Genomic DNA, 7500 nt, shown 5'->3' with positions numbered 1-7500 from the left:
AGCACTTATATTTCAACAGACTTAACTGATTTGAGTGTAATGTGTAATGTGCTAAGTTTCTACCCCATGTGAACCACGTGAGCGTTAGCCCTACTGAGCCAGACTAGAGAGGAGGCTTTCCAGGTGTTTGCAAATCTCGCAAAATATGGAACGTGAGGAGGTGGTAACCTGTTGCTGTCTCGGCCAGTAGCTCTAGTTTACCCAGGGGTGTGAGTTTAGAGTTATCATTGGTGAACAAAGTGGCTCTACTTGATGTAACAAAATCCTCAAGTTTCTTCCCGGGAGGAAACAATGAGAGGGCAAGATTTTCTGGTAGTGTGTTACAAGTGGATGCGGTGTCCCGTGGTATCCTGATTGATTTAGTCATGTCTTTGGTTGGTCCCAGTCTTTTTTTTTCTTTTATAACTTGTTTATTTTTATTTGCCAACTACCATTTACAAACTTATCTACAACTTACCAAAAGCAGAAAAAAAAAGAGAAAGTTACAATTTACAAAACACTACCCAAAATGACTTACTTAAAAAAAAACAAACAGTACTTTAAGTTAAAAACAAAGAAGACCAACTAAATGTAGGATATGACAAGGTTAATTTTCTACGAAGTGTTCAACGCAGCTACTAAGTTTTCCCATTTTTTAAAATGAGTAGCGAGTTTATCCCCTCTCCCTCGCAATATGGAGTTCGATATTATAAACACGTCTTATCCTGGCATAAAGCCTCTCAACGAAGGTAAACCTCCAAGGCATTTCCTTACATAAATATCATATTTACCTAAAAGCATAACATGATTGATTATAAAGAAATCTTCCATTTCTTCAAAAATCCCTAAAAACAAACCTATCTCGTTAAAGGATTCTATAACAATGTTATTTTCTTTAAGCCAGGACAAGACTTGTTTCCAAAATTCAGAAGACACTTTCCAACGAGAGAGTAAATGTTTTAAGGATTCTGGTTCTTCGTTGCAAAAAGTGCAGTTTGGAGATTGCGAAAGGCCAAAGCGAAATAATTTATCATTTGTAAAGACGATATTGTTTAGAATTTTGTATTGAAATTCTCTCAATTTGGAATCAAGTGTAGTACGGAAAGGAAGAGAATAAACCTTTTTCCAGTTAATGACCGTATCTGAGTATTTGTCTGATATTTTTTGTTGGGCTGTCGGAGGGATTTGTTTTTTGCACAAAAAAGAATCGTATATCTGTTTAGAGGTGACATCTAAGATAGGAAAAGAGCCACAGTTTAATTCAATGTACGGTGTATGAGGGGTGGGTCTTACTTCATTCTTACAGAAAGAAGACTTAATAATTGTTTTCCAGTCCGATGGAAGAGAGTGAACCACACCCATAATAAAGAAACGTTGTTCAGGAGAGATCGCCTCACAAAGATTTTCGTGGAGGAAAAGATTGTTATCCGTAATAAGGTCACCCACCTTTATGATTCCCAAGTTAACTAAATCACTTCTATAGACAGACTTTTTATCAATACATATAAACCTATAGTTCCAAATGATCTCGTTCATAACATCGTTAAAAGTGACAGGCGTTGTACTATTTAAACCTGACCATGCGTCAAAGCATGCTTTATAATATTTCGGAAACTGAGTTTTTAATTTGACGGTATCAAAGTTACAATGCAAAATTTGACTCCCACCAACATGAAAAAATACAACTATTTAAAAACGATTTCCAGGAACTCGGGTAGTCCTCAAAGAATTTCTTTAAACAAATGACTCGTCTTGCACTGACCAGCATCTTCAGTCCACCTTTATCAATATGTGAAATAAGCGCACAGCGCTTGACTTTATCTTTTCCATTCCAGATAAAAGTGTAAAAAATCGAGTTAACTTCTTTTACAAGCTCATTTGGTATCGGAATTACCGATGCTCTAAACATTAACTTGGGAATTGCAAAAGTTTTGATAATTTAGATTTTACCCAAAATAGATAAGTTCCTCCATTTCCACATATGTATTGATTTTTTTAATAGATTTTAATGTTTGTCGGAAATTTAGATCGTTTCTCTGTTTTTGGTCATAACCAAAATACACTCCCAGGATCTTGATAATTTCACAAATCTTATGGTCCTTAAAATCCTTTTCATGTAGAATAATACCGCCAAGCGGTATAACCTCAGTTTTTTCGTGATTTACACGCAGACCAGAGCATGATCCAAAGGATTCCAGAGTGGCGAAGAGGGAGGTGTGAGATTCTTTGTCATGTAAAAAACAAGTTATGTCATCCGCAAATAAGGAAAGTTTCCCCAGCACACTGAAGCATTCACTATATCCTATTTTCCCTTCACAAATTTTCCTCAAGTCATCTGTTAATGCAGGAAATCCCCTAGAGATATCTCAGATATCTAAGAACATGGGAGTGGTTGAATCTAATGGGCTACTGCTACCATCATAAAGGTTAGCAGAAAATGATTCCAGCTGGTCCATAATCTTTTTGGGGTCATTTGTTAGCTTGCTATCCCTGGTGAATATTTTACGGACACTGCTCTTTTTCTTGTTTGATTTTTCTAACTTTAAGAAATATTTATCGTTTTTTTCTCCTAGTTCGTAACTTTATAACTTTATTCATTTATATTGCGCAAGTATCAACTAAAAGTTTTCAAATGCGCATAATTCGTACCAAGTTGCACGAGAACGAATTATAGCTCCTTGAGTAATATAGTCATACAACTGGTCGTATTCTGCTTGTAGGCATTCCAGCTCTTCTAAGTTTTCTTTAGAGGGGTTGTTATCACATTTGGTAGTGCAGTTTCTTAGACCTTCTTCAAGTTGCTTTACGTTTTCTCTTTTTTTGCGAGCCTTGGCTTAGCTATAGATAATTGTTCGCTGTCTTATTTTATATTTAATCAGGTCCCATAGAATTCGTTGATCATTTACTTCTTTAAAATCTTCTAACCAGTTTTTATATCCCAAACAAAGGAGGTCACATTATTCTTGGTCATTTACTAAAGTAGAATTAAATTTCCAAAAACTTGGTCCCCGCTCGTTTTCATCAAGGCCATTAACTGATAGTGTTATGGCTGAGTGATCCGACCTAATTGCAGTTATTATTTCTACAGATTCAACGTCTTCTTGTAAATCATTACTGGTTAACCAATAATCTAGGCGTCTTTGTATTAACGGTGATTTTTGACGCTAAGTGAAACGCCTGTCAGTGGGGTTACGGATACGCCATATATCTACTAAATCATGCTCGATAATCATATCTTCTACATATTGCACAGAATCCTTTCTCTTTTTATTCCCGCCTCGACCATCAAGTTCTTGATCAAGGATGATATTAAAATCTCTCCCAGTGAGAAAAAGGTATCGCCCTTCCATTATTTTTTCCATATGTTCACAACTGGAGTGCTGTAGGTCTCTTGTAGAAAACATATATCAGCCTGAGATTTATAAAGCCAATTAAACACGGCCTTTCGCTTCTCAAAAGAACGAATCCCTCGGACATTTAAGGATATAAGCTTGAAGTTAATATTTTTAGACATCATATTGCGAGGAAGAGAGGAGCATAAACCAGTGGGAAAAGTTGCGTAGTGAACTACGTATAAAGTGAAATAACCATTCATTCAAACAAGTATGAAAAGGTCGAAAAATGTAAGAAATATAGATCTAAAGGCCGAAGAAAGAAAACAAAAAAACAAAAACAAAAAAGAACACACAAAGAACAGCAAGAGAAAATTATTCTAGTTAGGTTGTTTAAGATTGTTAAAAAGGTTCGCAAGATTCACACCTTTAGTGCGACCTCGAGGGCTCGGGACTATTGTTTGAAAGAAAATGCAAACTATGGCGTGCAAATTAATACGCTTTAGCATGGTGAAGTAGTTTTATGTACATTTTAGCGAAGTCTACACAAGCAAAAAAAACAAAGCTGACCGGAAAACAAAACTATATATGTATATATGTGTATATGTAGATAATAACCCTTACGCAAATAATGAAATCTACCCTAGCAAAATTAAAAATAACGAAAAGAGAAACCATAAGCTAATGGTGCTAAAACCAATAAGTTTTAAGCAAGCTTAAATATTAGCTAATCACTGACATGTTGCCGTGGCAAAAGATAGTCCGGTAGGTTGTCTACTGAGTAAGCAGTACTATTGACTGATAGCATTTTACCTTTTATGAAGACTTTTCCGATGTTCAGGTCCTTGGCTTTCCTATATGCGGCGCGGAGCTTCCCACGTTGCTTAGCTGATTCCGCGGAGAGGTCTTTATCAATAAATACAGATGAGAAGCGAGAACTGTTCATAAGTTTCTTTCTGTTATCCCAAACCCAATCGCTATCCATTCTTGAAACGAAACGAACTAAAATTGGTCGTGGACGTGGAGGTCGTGATTCCCCTTCTCTTGATTCTGTCGAAACTTCATTGGTCACAGCACTGTTCGGAGAAGTTGTAGTATTTGGATTTCCCGTTCGATGAATTGCGTGGAACATAATATTTTCTGGGTCGGCCCCAAGCTCAGATAGTACATCTTTTACTTTACGCGTACACTCCACACTACTCTCTCCAGGATTTTCCGGAATGTTGTAGAAACGAAGATTTTCTCGCCTAGAGTAATCTTCCATCTTAATAAGACGATTTTTAAGCGCGTTGATCTCTTCGTTTAATTTGCTATTCTCTCTGGTAATGGTGTCGCACTGGTCTTGTAAAGCTTTGTTCTTCTGTTTAAGTGATTGCACTTCTTCCCATACGGCGTTCAGTGACTTCGTTACTTCGTTTAATTCTAATTTGACTTCCTGAATTTCACTTTTCAGTTCGTCTTTTGATGCTATAAAGTCTACGTGGATGCTGGAAAGCTTTTCCAGGATCATTTTGTCTGTTACATCCTCTTCAGCGGTCGAACTTGATCCACGTGCACGTTTCTTTTCTTGAGTATTTGACATTCTTTGGTCTGAGAATAACTTAATTTATAGTGAAAACAGCTTTCACAAGTCAATAGGAACTAATTCAATTCTATACCAGTACAAGTAAAACTCCTAAATGTCACGAAACCGCCATAGTTTGTTGAACGGTCAAAGAAACGTACCAGCCGCCATGACAGCTAGTCCCAGTCTTAAGTAACTAAAGAACTTACGACCCACCCTGGTGCCCCGCTGGTCTTCTACTGTACTAAGTACACTTTGAGCATACTTTTCGGGTATCAAGTCCACCTCATAGAGGTCAGTTCTATAATCCTCAAAATCCTCACTTAAAGTGGCATCTAGGTGGCGTGCCTGTTGTTTGGTGTTCATGACTTCGAAAGGGTTGACTAAAGGGGGCACTTCCATTCGACGCGCCCGAGCAAAATGTCCGATTCTCCCACGGCCTTTTCTAGAGCATCGCTTGTTTGAAGCTGGGCATATAGAGCGAGGGTGTGATGGCCCTGCACAATACAGAAAATATCAAATTTGCCCTGGCAACTGGATTGACTTTGTCCCCATAATTTCTCTGATTTCCTTTGTCTGAAATGACCTTTACCCAAGTTTTGCTCTGATTTAGGGGGCTTCCTTGCTCCTGCATTACTGCCTTTGCCTTTTCACATTGTTCAAAGTTCTTAGCTGTCTGCAACACTGATTAAATGAGGTGATATCTTAAGTTGCTTTATCCCTTATCCAGTAGTTTTGACATAAGTCTCTCGTTGTTGATTCCTGATATGAATTTGTCTAGAAGTAGCTGGTCCTCGCAATTAGCACAATAATCTAGCCTCCTACCTTCCCAGGCCGTGAGTGATTCATGAGGTTTTTGTTTCATTTGGGCAAAAATAGTTCTCTCTGTCATTCGCCGTGAAATGTACCTCCAAATGTTTGAGAATAATCTCCGGTTCCTTCCGTTCCTCCTCTTACAGCTGAAAGCCGCGCACGTGTTTTCGAGTTCTTGGTTGCCAGCTATGGCGGAACGAAAAGCTGCCGTAGCCTTACCTTTTGCTAGCCAAACTGGCCCGGTCGGAGGTGCTTCCCCTCCTTCTTCTGTAGGAGCTGGCAACGGCTCGCTATCGTACCATCCATTGAGCTCACACTAATCTTTGAAAAACTGAATGAACTTTTCACAGTTCCGCCGCGGATCTCCCGAAGTCGAGAATTTCGGTAGTGTGACCGCTGTGACTCCGTGTCCCAACCAGGACGCCATATATGACATGTTTTTCCGTGTTCCGAGAACAGTGACCGTACAGTTAATCCCACTTCTGACACCAAGATAGAAGCACATGGAGTCTAACCACACAAGATGGATGCCATGTTTATTAAACACACCCCAAAGCACACATACATGCTTTATTTAAACACGGTAAAACCTTCAGTAGGAATACAATAGCTGTAGTACAATAAAATGCAATACCCACTATAGTAATAAAATACTGTTTTTCAAGGTTGCCGTGTGGCAGCCTAACCCTCATTTTCAAAAAGATCTAACTGATTCAATCGTACGTAAATTGTTTGGTAAGTTGTTCCATTGTGAGGCCGCACTGTAGCTAAAACATTTTTTGAGATAGTTGGTGTTTGGTTTGGGCAAATTAAGCACCATTTCTAAATTCCTGACATTAAATTTTGTGGTTCGAATTGAAAACAGGTCCTGTAGATAATAAAACGTCCATTTAATATTTTAAACATTAGGGTGGCTTTAAGCTTTTTCCGACGCTTAGCATGCTGGAGCTTAACAACGCCGGGGATATGATGTAACAAATGTACCGTACGATGTCAATAATCTCGGCCGTCAAGCACGCTCAATTAGGTACACTTATTTCTTTGTCGCGTATTGAACGCAGTTCATGAATCTATTACTACATTATTTGAGTTAGCTCAAGACTTCACTCACCTTGTGCACATCGATAATTGTTCTGAAGCACAATTCAAGTTTGGTTTTCATTTAGGTTGTGAAAAGACGAGTCCCACCGGTACTACTGCTTATGAACCAGCACTTGAAACGAACAACCAGAGGATAAGATCACTTTATCATTGGGGGAGAAGGGAGGTGGGGCAATTTTCCACAATGGAAAGGAGGAGGGAAGTAAAACGAACCAAAGAAGAGGAACATTTCCAGACCCTAGCTTGCTGCTGTTGGGATCTTGGAATCAATGCTAAAAAGGGTTTCCTAAACTTTCAGTGGAAAAACAACTTTTTATGAGAAAATACATGACGTTTCCCAAAGACGACATGGTCCGTCTCTTATTAGTGTATTGTTGTTTCCCTTGGAAGCCCCCGCTAATTGATAGTGTTTTAAGCTGCGCGATGATGAAACCTGCATTGGCTCTGAACAAAAATTTGAAACTGCACACTAGCGTTAAGGGTGTAGTAAAAAAAGGTTTCTCGACTCTTACTGTGACACTGAAACAATGTATGGTACCTAGTGAAGCTATGATCCTCGCAGTTATGAACTCAATTTTTGCAATTGCGTAAGGAAGCCTGAAAAATTCAGGACTTCAACGGGATTTGAACCGGTGACCTTGCGATACCGGTGCGACACTCTAACCAACTGAGCTTTGAAACCACTGACGATGGGAGCTGGTCATTTGTGGG

The sequence above is a fragment of the Montipora capricornis genome, chromosome 12 (genome assembly GCF_036669925.1).
Source record: "Montipora capricornis isolate CH-2021 chromosome 12, ASM3666992v2, whole genome shotgun sequence".
Classification (NCBI taxonomy): Eukaryota; Metazoa; Cnidaria; class Anthozoa; order Scleractinia; family Acroporidae; genus Montipora; species Montipora capricornis.
This window is presented reverse-complemented; position numbering follows the sequence as displayed.